This window comes from Pelodiscus sinensis, chromosome 18, assembly GCF_049634645.1.
Source record: "Pelodiscus sinensis isolate JC-2024 chromosome 18, ASM4963464v1, whole genome shotgun sequence".
Taxonomy (NCBI): domain Eukaryota; kingdom Metazoa; phylum Chordata; order Testudines; family Trionychidae; genus Pelodiscus; species Pelodiscus sinensis.
The window spans coordinates 27,622,814-27,637,197 of record NC_134728.1 but is presented as its reverse complement, the minus strand read 5'-3'; positions in this window follow the sequence as shown (position 1 = coordinate 27,637,197).

The following is a 14,384-nucleotide window of genomic DNA, read 5'->3' as shown; positions in this document are numbered from 1 at the left end:
GCGGACCTGCTCCTGGGTCTGCATGTGGCCTCTGGTGGCCAGGCTGTAGACGGCTGCGTTCCTGTGCCTAGTGTGGAGATCGTGGATGTTGGAGGTCTCCCTCCAAACCTCGATGAGGTCCACGATCTCTGCACTAGACCAGGCAGGCACCAGCCTTTTGTAGCCTCAGGCAGGCTCCTGTGAACCACCAGCCTGGTCCTGGGAAGAGGCAGAGGGCTGGGTGGCTGGCTCATCCTGTGCCAGGTGCAGGGTCTGCTGGCTGGGTGCTGGCAGGCTTGCAACTGGCACGGGTACCATTGGCAGACCATGCCCCTTAAGGGCTCCGGAGCCAGGAGGGGGGCAGAAGAGTTTCCCTGGTTTGGCCCTGAGTGGCCACCAGGGCAACCTGGGAAGGGCCAACCTCCAACTAGTTCAAATTAAGTGGCTAAACAGCCCTTAATTCAAACTACTTAATTCGAACTAGGCGTTACTCCTAGTAGAATGAGGTTTTCCTAGTTCAAATTAAGCGCTCCGCTAGTTCGAATAAATTTAGAAATAGTGGTTTGCATGTATAGCCGCTGTTAAAGTTAATTCGAACTAACGGCTGTTAGTTCGAATTAACTTTGTAGTGTAGACATAACCTTAGGAATTTCAGATGTGCCTGGGAGGGAACCCTCCCTTAATGGCTGCCTTCTGCGCTGCCCTGGCTTCTGGAAAGAGAGCCTATAAGAGCTGCTGCAGGAAACAAGCAGAGCTCTCATCCCATTCCCCTCCCGTCAGGAGTGGCACTGTTTTTAAAGGAGGTGAGGAGATAGCAAAAGAAGGTCTGGGAAGGGGCACAGAATGATGGAGAGGCCCTGGAGCTGCTGGAAGAGGAAGCAGATAACCCTGCTGCAGCTCTCTGCTCCTGCCTCCTATGCCTGGGAAAAGAGCGAAGGAGCCCAGGAGAAACAGAGTCTCTGGAGGCACAAAACTGTGTGGTCAGAATGAATTGCTGGGCAGAGGGAGAGTCAGATGGGAAGGGAGGGGTGAAAGAGCCTGCAGCAAGGGATGACATCACCTTAATACATTTGGAAGCATTGGCACAATTAATTGTCCTGTGCCCTGGGGGTGCACAGGTCAGAGCAAATATACAATTTTAAAAATCATGATTGGAGATAATTGTGATATTTGAGGCCTGGTTCCTGGTATTTGAACTTTTTGAGTTTGGCAGTGCTGCAGACAAGTCATTTTACTGACCCATATTCCAAACATAGAGTAGGTTTCAACAAAGAGTCACCTCCAGCCTTGAGTATGGAACAGTGCATGGTGGCACTGCCCAGAGCGAGTCAAGAGCATCGTGCCTCAGTCATTGCGTGGTCCCTGGTTCCCCTCTTGCCTGAAGGAAAAACTCTTTACAGGTCATTTTACTTTTCCTTTGTACTGGTAGAATCACAGCTCTGCACACTCCCTATCCTTGCTCCTCTACCTGCGAATGTGATGAGAGAGCATAGCAACCTCATAGGCCTGCCTCTCCCCCAGGTTGTAACCCACTGGCGGGCAACTCGCAGCCAGCAGGGCACATGAAGCCCATCGGGGTTCTTTGTGTGGTGCGTGAGATACTTTTTTTACGGCTGCCCATGTTCAGGGTTGTCAGATTCTGCTGGTTCCCATCCATGTAGTTTTTTCTCCTACTGATAGGAAGGAGTGTACAGCTCGCAGTCAATCAAAGCGCTGCAGTTGGCACACCCCACAAATTCTATGTAAATGCAATTAGCAAAATTACCCTGTCCTGGCAGACCGTCTTGGTTACAACAACCTTGCGACCCTCTGAGATGAAGGCCACTCATGCGGCCCACTTACTAGCCATGGTTGCCCATCACTATATGACAAGCCAGGATCTTCCCTCATAATAAGGAATACGTCAGGTGAAGAAAATGGAGTTTAGGCCCAAATCTAATTTTACCGAAATCATTATTTGTCAAGATTCTACTAACTTCATCTTCACTAAGTTTAGACCAACGATCTAAAGATTCTGAAGTAGAGCTGGGCACAATGGATGTTTTCAGTTTATTTGTAGTCCTGGGGAGGGAAAAGATTTGAAAGTAACCATAAATCCCCTCTTTCTTTCCATAAAAATTCCAACAAACCATAGTCTGTGGGGAAAAAATTGTTTTGGCGTGAATGAACCATTCCATTCAACCTGAAATACCATGTTATATTAAGAGTTTTTTCTAACAGAAAAATTAAATTAACCTTTTTAAAAAAATATCACACAGGGTATTTTTTGGCAGATTAAAAAAAAAACAGCGTAGGGGGTGGATGTGGGATGGTTGTTTGGTTTATTTTTAACTGGAGCAATTCAATAAGACACAAATTCCTGAAATGTTCAGGTGTAAGTCAAATTTGCATTTTTCTCCAAGAAGTATTTTGTGAAAACTTTTGTCCAGTTCTAACCAGAATTCATAAATTAACGAACAAACAAACCTTAGTGTACAAAAAATGTTATTGAGCCAAAACACAACTGAACATTTAAAACAAACACTAACATCAGAAGCTTCAGAGGTTGTAGCTGAGTTAGTCTGTACAGGATAAACCTAAAAACCAACAAATAGTCTGGTAGCACTTTAAAGACTAACAGACCATGTAGATGGGATCATGAACTTTTGTGGGCACAGCCGGAGTGTTGTATGTCCAGAACCAAAACATACAACCAGAACTGGACATACAACACTCTGGTCATCTGAAGAAGTGGGCTGTGCCCACAAAAGCTCATGATCCCATCTACATGTTTTGTTGGTCTCTAAAGCTATGTCTACACTGCAGGGTTTTTGCGCAAAAACATCCAGACCCTAATATATAAAGGAGAATGTTTGTAAGTTTGTGCGCTAATAACTTGGACACTATACGAACTACTGCAACCAAACTTTGCATGGGATAACCTTTCATCCAGGAGAAGGTTTTAAGGTACTTTTGGACCTGATCGGGCCCAAGCTCAAGCTGTAAAAATAAAAAAGTAACAAACCGTGCTGCAGGGCTCACCCTGCCCCCTCCCACCGGCAAGGTTACATAAGCAGCCCTCTTTCCTCCTTCCCCCTGTGCCGGCACGCAGTGCCCCGACTCCCACGCACACAACAGCTCGGGCACCTGCCCTGCCCCCCCGTATTACCTGCAGCCCTGGGCGTGAGCTGGGGCACCCCTCCCATGTGTAACCTCCCCTTCACCCGGGGTCGCACCCCCCCTTCATCCTCCCTTCTGGGGATGACGCGGACCTATATTTTAATCCCTATAGAAATCAGTGCAACTTTTCTACCATTCAAAAAAAGATAATGGACGTTTCTCTACATTTTGTTCCTCTGATTTCCCAAGCAATGCCGGGTAACTCCAGCTAGTTATGGTATAAATTCTGATGTCTCTGTATTCTCATTCAGTCAGCCAGGTTGATGGGATGGAGACACAGGAGATTTGATGTAGGGTTTTATTGTCACCTGGAGTGCTTGTTTTATGGGTCTCCTATAACTAGTTAACCAGTTACCCAGTTAGCATGAGCCGTACTAGCATGTTTACTGGATAACTGCTTTACCAGAGGCCCAGCCTGGCTGATGTAGCTCCCACCTGTGGCACAGAGCGGTAGGGCCCAGCCAGGCTCCTAGCCCCACCCCATACCATGACACAGCAGGCCTGGTCAGATGGGTGGGGGGCTGCTTCATTCTGGCTGGGGCCAATGCATCATGCTTCGGGCAGGGGGCTGCTCTAGGATTAACCAGTTAAATATAGCATTGAGCCAGTTAACTTTTTAAATGGTAATTAATATCCCTAGTTCACAGTGCCCAGTGATCTAACCTAGAAAAATCAAAGGAACTAAATAGTAAAGCTTTTGAACATGTGCTGAACTGTACATGATCAAAAATCCTCAGTTGGTGAAATTTACACTTCAAAAATAAGAGCCAAATCCCATTCACATAAATCAATTCTTATATTGTGTTAGGAGCTGTCAGCGCGGCACCCTGAAGGACTCTGGCTAAAAACATCATTGGCCTATGCAGTCTCTAATCTGCTGCTACTGTAGCTGGAGAATTTTGAGCCACATGTCTGAAATCTCAGTCCATGTGTTTTCACTGAGCAAATAGTATATGCCCCAAACTTGCAATGTAATCTGCATAAGTAGATGCCTGTACCTGGGTGGATTATTTTGAAATCATTGGTGTGCCACATTGGTGTCAGATGACTAGTCTAGGGGTTGTTCTCTTTCTTTTTTGGTCTCTTTTTCCCTTTAACTTTGATGCTACACACTGCTAATAAGAAACTTGATGATCTGCCATTACTAGACCCATGAGAATAGTCAAACCAATGTTCCATAAATATCTAAATTTAGAACAGACATTTAATTCAGCCACATACACAGCCATTTTTGCTTCCCACTGACATATACTGGCACAAATACTCACAAAAAGTGAGTTTTAATGGCTAGGGCTTGATTGCTGAAAACAAAGCTTAACTGAAGCTTTTACTATGGTATTTGGAGTTCAGGTAGTTATAGTAATTAAGGTCCTACAAGTTACAATGGTTAGAATATGAAAATTGCCCAGTCAACAAGGTCTTTTAAAAGAGATTTTAAAAAGGTCCAAGAGAAGAAAAACCCAAACCATAACTAGATTTCTTCAAACTCAGCTATTCCCGCCTCTCACAAGAGTGTACAGCTAGTTTACCTAAACAGACTTCTGTGTCCCCCCACCATCTGTGAGTAAGTATCAAATTAAAATCATATTAATTTAATATCAAACATTGGTCATATACAATACTCCCAATACAGTATTATAATATGAAATCCAATATTATAATTAAGATGGATATAAAAGGAAAGTAAAGTATAAGTGATAAAGCATTGGGCAAAATATTGCCAGTTTCATGAGAAATCCTGTTAGAGAAGAAAGGACTTATGTTCATATTGATTTCTTTTAGTTTAAAGTGATGAAGTGCAGTAGAAAAGTCAATGTTTGCAATCAAGCATGCTTATCATATCAAGTTAGTGAAATACACCTGATCTGAAAGCATCAGTAAATAAAAGGAACGGAAACCAAATACATGTTTCTAAGGATATTTCACAACAGAGTGGAAAGATAGCCTTCAGTTAACATTCAACTCAGCCATACATACCAAGCTTGCATCATTGTTGTTAAAGCAAGAAGAAGAGAAATGGAAGATTTTTAAAGCTGTTCTAGCCTGCTGGAGAAAGAAGTTCTTGAAGCAAAGAGTATGTTTGGGCAGGGCAGGGCATTCTGGCTATGTCTAGACCATGGGGTTTTTCCAGGATACCATGTCCAGGGAATGCCTCTGCTCTTCCAACATTTTTTTCAGAAGAGCAGACGCCCTCTTTTGAAAGCCCTGTCTTCCGTGTTTCATGAGGAGGGATAGCTCAGTGGTTTGAGCATTGGCCGGCTAAACTCAGAGTTGTGAGTCTCCTTGAGGGGGCCATTAAGCAATCTGGGGCAAATCTGTCAGGGATGGTGCTTGGTCCTGCCATGAAGGCACAGGACTAGACTCAAGGTCCCTTTCAGCTCTGTGAGATAGGTATATCTCTTCCAAAAGAGGAGGTTTTTCTGAAATTTCGGAAAAGCCTCTTCTGACAAAACGATCGGAGCGCAAGTTGTGTACCTTTTTCTGAGAAAAAGTGCCAGTCTAGATGTACCCTCACTGTCCACCCCTCTCCTAGGCACAGGATGCAAAATCTCACTAAGACCCTGGGCTTCTCTGCCTTTGCTTCTGGCCTTCCCCTCCCTCTTTTTCTTCTTCTCCTCTTCTTTAACTGTCCTCAGAAGACGAGCTGAATTGCCTTGTTTTTTTAATCATCCAGTCCTTAATGTTCTCTTTGGTTTGGTCCATGTGGGGATGCTTTTCAAGAGTGCAGAGTGATGAGTCAACCGTAGGCTACTCACTCCCAGAGACACTTTGTATAAATTAGAGGCAGATTTCAGCAACTTGCAGACTGTTGATGGAGATACTGAAACTTAAGCAGGCATCACAGATGGCCACAGCATATGCCACAAAGGGGGCCATGGAAAGCAATCTGCAGGTCACTAACTGGACTAAGCCAGATAGTGTTCAAGGTATGTCCTAAGATGGCTATCCCAATAGTTATGGCCTGGTTTTGCACAAACTGGTGTAACAATAAAAAAAGCTTTAAAAACAACAAATAATCTGGTAGCACAATAAAGATTAACACAACATGTAGAAGGCATCATGAGGTTTCGTGGGCACAGCCCACTTCTTTAGATGCCCAGAGTGTTGAAAGTCCAGAACCAAGAGTAAATAAGGAAGGAGAGGGAATAGGAGGGGGAGGAGAGGGACATTAGGTAGATACGTTTCAAAGGGATAGCCAAGCCAGTCTATAACAGGAAAAACTTAAAAAACAACAAATAGTCTACTAGCACCTTAAAGACTAAATATTTAAAAAAGGCTAATAAGAACCATTAGTTTCCACTAGGAAAGGAAGAGTACTAACACCAGATTCTACACAGACATCAAGAACCATTGGCACCTTCATTGTTCGGTTGGTTGATAATGTGCGAGCCATCCCATATGGCGATTTAGACCATTTGCATGAAAGTTAAACTTGAAAATGAAGTGGCGTTCCAATCCTTCTCTGTGTATTTGGCTTGTGGTATTGGGCTGAAACAAAACAGCAACTTGTAGATCCCTTAATGAGTGTCCAGGGAGGTTAAAGTGTTCCCCGGCAGGTTTTTGTGTGTTGCCTTTTCGGATATCTGATTTGTGTCCATTAATTCTTTCCCGTAGGGACTGTCCAGTTTGTCCAATATATATTGCGGAGGGGCATTGCTGACATTTGATGGCATAGAGCACATTACTGAATGTGCAATTAAATGAGCCTCTGATTTGATGACTGATGTACAATGTGTGTTTTGCCACTCACAGTGGCAAGAACTCAAAAGCTGAGTTAGCCTCTCTCACCATCCATTTTGCTTGGTCAGCTCCATGAAGGAAAACCAAGCTGGACCACACATCAGGGGTAGGATAAAGCAGCCTATCTTTGTCAACACATCACCTCCAGAAACCAAAGACATCTGGAAGGTAGAAGACTGAGGTCCTAGGCTATACTTGCTTTGGTCTCTGCTGAAGGGTATAAAACTGATTTCAAGTTTTGAGTCCTTTTTCTTTCTTTAAGCTCCCAAAATTAAAGGAACCCTAAGAAAGATAGCATGAGCAACTGGTTAAGTAGTTGCTTGAGAAAGATAGGGTTTCCTTATAACTGACAGCACTTGTTACTTACACAACTCAGGGAGCAGAAAGAGTGATGAGTTTCATAAACCTGTAACTTATGAAACTCATCACTGCAAAAATGTCAGTCTAGCTTTTGAATATTGAGCTGCTTGAGTGATTCATGTCAGATCAAGTGACCAGGACTCCCCAGCAAGGGGATGGACATCTTTTGAGGGTGGGTAGGGAAGCACCACAGCATATGATTGAAATGACCCTTAACAGCACTGCTGCAGAAGGAGGATCCACAGGACCTATGCAACAGAGTATACTGCTGATCCCTTCCCTGACCTAGCTGCATCCACCGACATCATACTGCCAAGCAGGATTCCTCTGTGAAGTGGGCCTCCACACCGTACGGGGGATTCCCATCTGATCATAACACTTTAGCAAAGATTAAGTTGCAAAATACTCCCCAGCGTGGAATTTCAGATAACACTGGAGGATTTACTACTACTCAGTTCTCCTGGATTGATCTAGCCCCAAACTTACCCATTGGCATGCTGTGGAACCGCATAAATAGTACCATTAGCAAGCTGGAGCCTTAGTTTGCAGTTATTGTGCTTGTGGTTGTATCCACCACTGCACTCTATGTACTTTATATTGATGAGCTTTGATGTCAGGAACTGGCTAGAATGAAACACTGAAGGTGTGGGCAGTTGTATAAATGCTGTCCCGCCAATTCTTCTATTCTGGCTTGAGTTGAAAGGAGTCAGTAGCAGAAACTGCACTTTGTGCAATGGCTTTTGTAACCAGCCCAAATGCGTATGGTGGGAACAAGGGTGAAAGCATTACAGCTGCATTAATTTGCTTTTGAGCTGAATGGAATTTGAATGTTGTTCTCGAAAAATAAAAAGTGAGCGCACTATCCAGCCTCCGCCTCTCAGTGTACTAACCGTTATTGCAGGGCCTGGTCTGGCGTGCAAGCAGCAGTGTAATTCAGGGAAAGCGCCAACAGGAATAGCAATTTCCAATTAACCTTTGCAGTTATAGCTGCTCAGCAACCCCTTTACAACACGGAGACCATTGCCCATGAAATTCCATTAAAATGCTTGAAACATAAACCCTTTAGCAGCTACAACAGTTCAAATGAATGTCAACATGTCAGAACCAATGTCTAATTTCAGTATGGACACTTTAAGATTGGAATCCTCATTATCAGCTGTTTCTAAATAGCCTTCAGGTCTAGAAAGATTCAGTTCGAACGAGGAACATCAATGCAGAGCAGAGAACTGTTTAGATGGTGCATTCATTTCAATCACTTTACCAAAGCTGTGCTGATCATCATTTTGGATTTAATAACTTCCACAAAGTTGCTACTTAGGCAGTTTTATAGGCCCTATCTTGCATGTTTCTCCTCTATGGGAGACAGCCAATCAAAATGCACTCTGTAGCCTCCAGGGAGGCAGAACTGCACCTATTTGCTCAGACCAGCAATGTTAGAGTTATTACAAATCTGTGCTCATCTAGTAACCTGACATTTGTAATGATCCTGCACAATGGGAACTGCTGATAACAAATGATTGAGCTAAAATGAAACTGAAAATTGAACTGAAACTATTAACCTTCTCTAATTGCATTCACGCTAGTGAAAAACTAGAACACTAATATATATGAAAATTGGCGCTGGTATACTGGAACGTGGAGCCTGAAATTGCATTACAGTGCCAGTCAGACACTGTATTTGAGATCTGAACCTCATTGTACTAGGTGCTGTACAAACCTACGGCAAAGGGCAGCCCCTGACCCAAAGAGCTGGCATTTAGTTTTAAGACAGAATAAGTGGACATAACAGGAAGGAGAGAGGATAAGGGTGATGAGATCTCGGTGTTACGTAACCTAACAATAGAAGTAAAACTTTTTTTTGCTCAGACATTTAAAAATTGTTTAAATCTCTTTAATGCTGTTTCTCACTCCTCTGTTTGTGCCTGTGTTTTCTCTTTCAACAGCTTTTCTTAAAACAAGTCAGAACCACAGCCCAGTCTCTACTCCTGCATCTTCAGAATACAAGGCCTCCAGCTTCACCTCTGATTCTAGGGGTACATCTACACAGTGAGACTATTTTGGGATATCTCGGTATCCTGGTACCTCCGGTATCCCGAAATAGCTACCCCAGGTCTTAACAACTCACGCGTTTTTTCTAAATATTTTTTGAAATATAGGGCGTGCTATTTTGGCATCCCTGCAACCCTCGTTCTACAAGGGTTAAGGGATGTCTCTAAATAGGGCATTATTTCAAAATGTATCACTGTGCAGATGCGCCAAATTTCAAAATAAGCTATTTTGAAATAGAATCAAAATAAAATACGTGATTTGCATAGTGCAAACTGCGTAACTTATTTTGAGTTTAGGGTGCTGTGTAGACGCACCCTAGAACTAAAGCTTTGGTTCCTGAAGTTCTTCCCTTTAGGACCAGGGCTGGACTGAGGGGGGGGAGGGCCGGGCAGCTGCCCAGGGCGCCAATCTATGGGGGGCGTTTGATGGCAGCTGTAAGGGGCACACAGCACCCCTTATAGCTGCCATCAGGCATCGTGCACCTGGCACCCATGGCGCCAGCCAGTAGTACCCTTCCCCCCACAGCTGCTGGACACTGCATGGCCAGGCGCAGCCAGTCCAAGGCTGGGCCAGGCTGGGAAGCGCATGCGCCATGTGCTCTGGGGGCAGGTCCATGCATGCCCCATGCACCCAGGAGGAGGGGCTCATGCACCTAAGGGGTTTAGGCCTGTGCCCAAGGGGCGGGCGACCGCGGCCGCCATTATGCAAATGAAACACGGGAAATTTAAATCCCGACTTCATTTGCAATTTCAAGAAAGGGATGTAGGCTAGACACACCCAAAGAGTCTTGTTTCTGCGCACAGAAATTACTCAGGAGAAGAATGACTGAGCTAAACTGCAACTGGGGAATGACATTGAATATCCCCTGCAGCTCAAGAGGGACCATCGAGTGACTGTGTGTGCATATGGCGCACATGTGTGCTCAAGGATGAGAAGACTGAGGGATAAACGAGCAAGGCCACCAACCTACCCTCTGCCTGTACTCCCGCCCCATTGCCCATTGATCCTGTTCTGTTTCACCTCTCAGCGGGAAAGGCGCTGAAGAAACTAACTGCAATCACCTCCTCCTCTCCCTGGCAGCTTCAAATCAGGAGGTGCCAGTAGGGAGAATATTGAGAGCAGAGGACAGGCGGCTGACTTACCCTTCGTATTGCAGCCACAGTGCCCTTGGTGTGTACAGGGCACCAAAATTATACACAGTTGGCACGGCCCCTTGCTGAGCATATGATTGTATGTACTTGGAGGGTGAGCCCACACTGTGTAAGCTGAAAAACCGCCAGGCAACAACAAATATTTTCTTCTTTCAGGGCTGTCAGCTGAGTGAGGCAAGAGATTCAGCACCTTGCCACACATTCTCCTAGCACCAACAGCCCCATAGGCAGTAAAATGCTTCTGACACATAACTAAGCAGTCCTGATTCAATTGGAGTGACCAGATGTCCTCATTTTATAGGGATAGTCCCACTATGCAGGGTTTTGTCCCCCCACCTCAATCAGATTTTCACACTTGCGGTCTGGTCCGCCTAAACTGAATCCTGTAGAGAGCAGGGGAGGACAGTCTCATAGAGAAATTGCATTACATAAGAGTAACACCTGACTGCTGTAATAGGGCAGTTAGGAGATAAAAGGTGCAACACTCCAGGCACAGCTGCTTCAATTACTACAAATAAGATCACACCAAAGATTCATAAGCAACCCAGCCCCTGTGGACAGACTAGTACAAAGTATAAGGACAGCAACATCCTCTGGGGCTTTGTTGCAGGGCTAGCCCTACCATGAGGTGAACTGAGGTGGCTGCTGCAGGTGCCAGACTGTGGGGGGGCACCACTGGGACCCAGAGTGTAGAAAATTGTATCTGCTGCTGGTGCATATATAGGTAGCTGAGCAGAACCATGGGAGGGGTAGAACAGGAAGAAGGCAGAATTGAGACCTTGCAAAGTTTTGGCCCAAGCAAGGGAGCATGGGGACGTCATTTGAGCTCCTCACCTCAGGTGCCAAAATGTTGTGGGCCGGCCCTACCTTCTTGGTCTGCTGCTCTGCGTCCCACAGGCAGAGACTGCTTCCCCACCTGGCTTTCAGTCCTGTCTCCCAGGCTGCCTGCTTCCACTGCATGCAGCTCCCGGTGGCGGTTTCCAGAATGCGTTTCAAGCAACCTCTGGCTTCCTCCTTAACACACTCTTGCATGGATGCAAGACCTGACTTCCTTTTCCTGTCCTCTAGGCATTATGGAGCCTTCTGCTGGCTGGATTCAGCTGGGGGTTACGGTACGTTTCCTATCCCTCCATCTGCAAAACTGGGTTCCCTAAGTTATTAGGGGGAGAGAAAATAATTTGATCCCTCTTTAAAACCTCTCCCAAATACTTTTCCCCTTACAGAATCATATTGTGATTTTTAAGGTTTGATACTTTATGACATACAAAGGCAAGTACTAGTGTGGCACATTGGGAACCTTGGAATCTTAACTTGCCCATGCGATAAAGCTCCTGCTTTTACCTCTTAAGGGATGGTGCTATTGGACATTATACCTATCACCCATCTGAAACTAAAACCTGTTCATCCTGTGCTTCAGACCTGATATAGTTTCAGGGAAATGTTCAGACAGGGGGGAGGGACAGGTTGGATTTTTTAAAACATGGCCTTTGAAGCTACTCCGAGGTTTCTTAGAAGCAGTCCAGCAGAGATGGATTAATGGGCAGACTGCAGGTGAGGGGGCAAATTGCATGATAAAATACAGTTCATATTGGGCTTTATATTCTGTAGTATGGAACAGGTGGGGTCCTTCTCTTGTGTGCCTGTAGCAGCTTTGGGAAAGTTCTGAGAGTTGTAATTCCTTCTGTTATTTACACTGGGTCCTGGGAGCAAGCAATTCGTTGCAGCCCTTCACTGGACGCACCTTAATCTTCCCGACTTCCCTTGCACCAGCTGAGCTCCACTGCTTGGTGGGGGCGGGAAGAGAAGTCAAGGCTCCATCCACACCTGCCCTTCTCCATCCCCTGGTCACACACTTGCTTCATGGAGTGGGTGCTGGCCAGGCAGATGCAAAGCAGAGAGAACAGAGCCACTCAAATCGCCTCTGTCAACCTAGATCTTGGACTGATCAGATACAAACTTGAAACTCTCAGAATCAGATTATCTTCCCCCTTTTTTTCCTCTTCTTCTATTATTCATCCTTCTTGCCAGATGCAAAAACCCAGCAGGGGTTGCTTTATTCTGACATGTTCACTGAATACACTCTGGAGCATAAATATTTCCCTTTATTCCCATAAGCAAATACATATCAGGTGAATGAGTCAGAGATGAGCAGGAGGCAAAGTGGCCCCTCTCCCTGATTCGATAGTTTATGCAAGGGAACAGGAATTACTGCATAAAGAGATACATGTTGGCTGCATCTAGACTGGCATGATTTTGCGGAAATACTTAACGGAAGAGTTTTTCCGTTAAAAGTATTTCTGCAAAAGAGCGTCTAGATTGTCACGAATGCTTTTGCACAAAAAGTACTTTTGTGCAAAAGCATTCGTGACCAGTATAGACGCGCTTTTGCGCAAGAAAGCTCTGATGGCCATTTTAGCCAAAGGGTTTCTTGCACAAAAAATTAAGGTGCCTGTCTACACTGGCCCTCTTGCGCAAGTATTCTTGGGCAAGAGGGCTTATCCCTGAGCTGGAGCGTCAAAGTATTTGCGCAAGAAGCACTGAATTCTTACATTAGAATGTCAGTGCTCTTGTGTAAATTCAAGCGGCCAGAGTCGACAGCTGGCAAGTTTTTGCCAAAAGCGGCCACTTTTGCGCAAATACTTGCCAGTCTAGACGCACCTGTTGGGTTTTAAACTCTTAATACTTGGCAATATGCAAATGCTGAATTTTTCACCAAATTACCTCAATTCTGCAAGGTACTTAAGCATGGGACCAATCCCACTCAAGCAATTAGTTATGCATGTGCTTATGTACCTTGCTGAATCAGGGCCTTTTTGAGAAAAAAATCTTACCATTTCATTTTAGATCATTTCCACTGTGTAAAACTTTTATAAATGATGGTTTACAGCCTGAGACACGTACAAGCCATAAATGCTTTATGTCTCAATGTGAAAATGAATCTTCATTAGAAAAATATTTCAGTTGTGACTTTCAAAATGCTACACATTAAGGCTTGCATGCAAATGGTCCTGTTCTTGAGAGAAAAAAAGAAAACTTTAGAAAAATTAAAATTGAAGTGAGCCTCATAACATTTCATGGCTCTTCAATGTTATTGTGAATATTTTGTGGGTCCCTTGTACACACTGACACAATTTTGTTTTACTCAAAAGACTGCCCAGTTTGTTGTAATCCTTTAAAAAAGCAATTACTCCAATTTTGCTGTTAGATTTTTTTTCTGGGCAGGTTGACCTATAAATAGTAAATGCCAGTTGTTAATTCTTCTGAATAGATGTTATACATAATACATCACAACAATCTACTTAACATTATAATATATAAATCTGAATTAAGTACGCTAGTAAATGATATAGGCAATTAAATTGCCACTGCACAATTTTATACATTCTTGTCTTCAGCATTCTTTCAGGGTGAAATTCACCTTTAAGCTAGGGCTTCATTAATGCACAGTATTTATTGGTTTTCAGTAAGCTACCTAGAATCTTGTACAGAGGTGAAATTTACCCTGTGCAAAGTATTTATCCTGGCAAAGCTCTGACATGCTTGGGATTTTGCTTTTTCAGATTAATTTTATTTGTATTATACATTGTATAAACAGCCCATGGTATAAAGATTTAAGCATTGAATGAATGAATACATTCTAATAGGTATGAAGATTTGCCTTAATAGTGCCATTCAATTAGCAACAAATGCATTCACTTGGCAGCAGTATTCCTTAATTGGATATTCATTACGAAATAGTATAAATATACTACTTCATAATGAAATAGTGGGCAAGCAACCAAGGAGCTTGCAAACAGGTGAGTGCTAACAGGGAGTTTAGAGAGGGAGTTTGGAAGGGGATAGGGAAGGGCGCAAGGTTCTCTTGCCTTTCTTTTTAAATCCCTTCTCCAGGACAGCAGCAATGGATTGTGATAGGTCTGCTGTTGCTACCTGCACGGAGTGTGC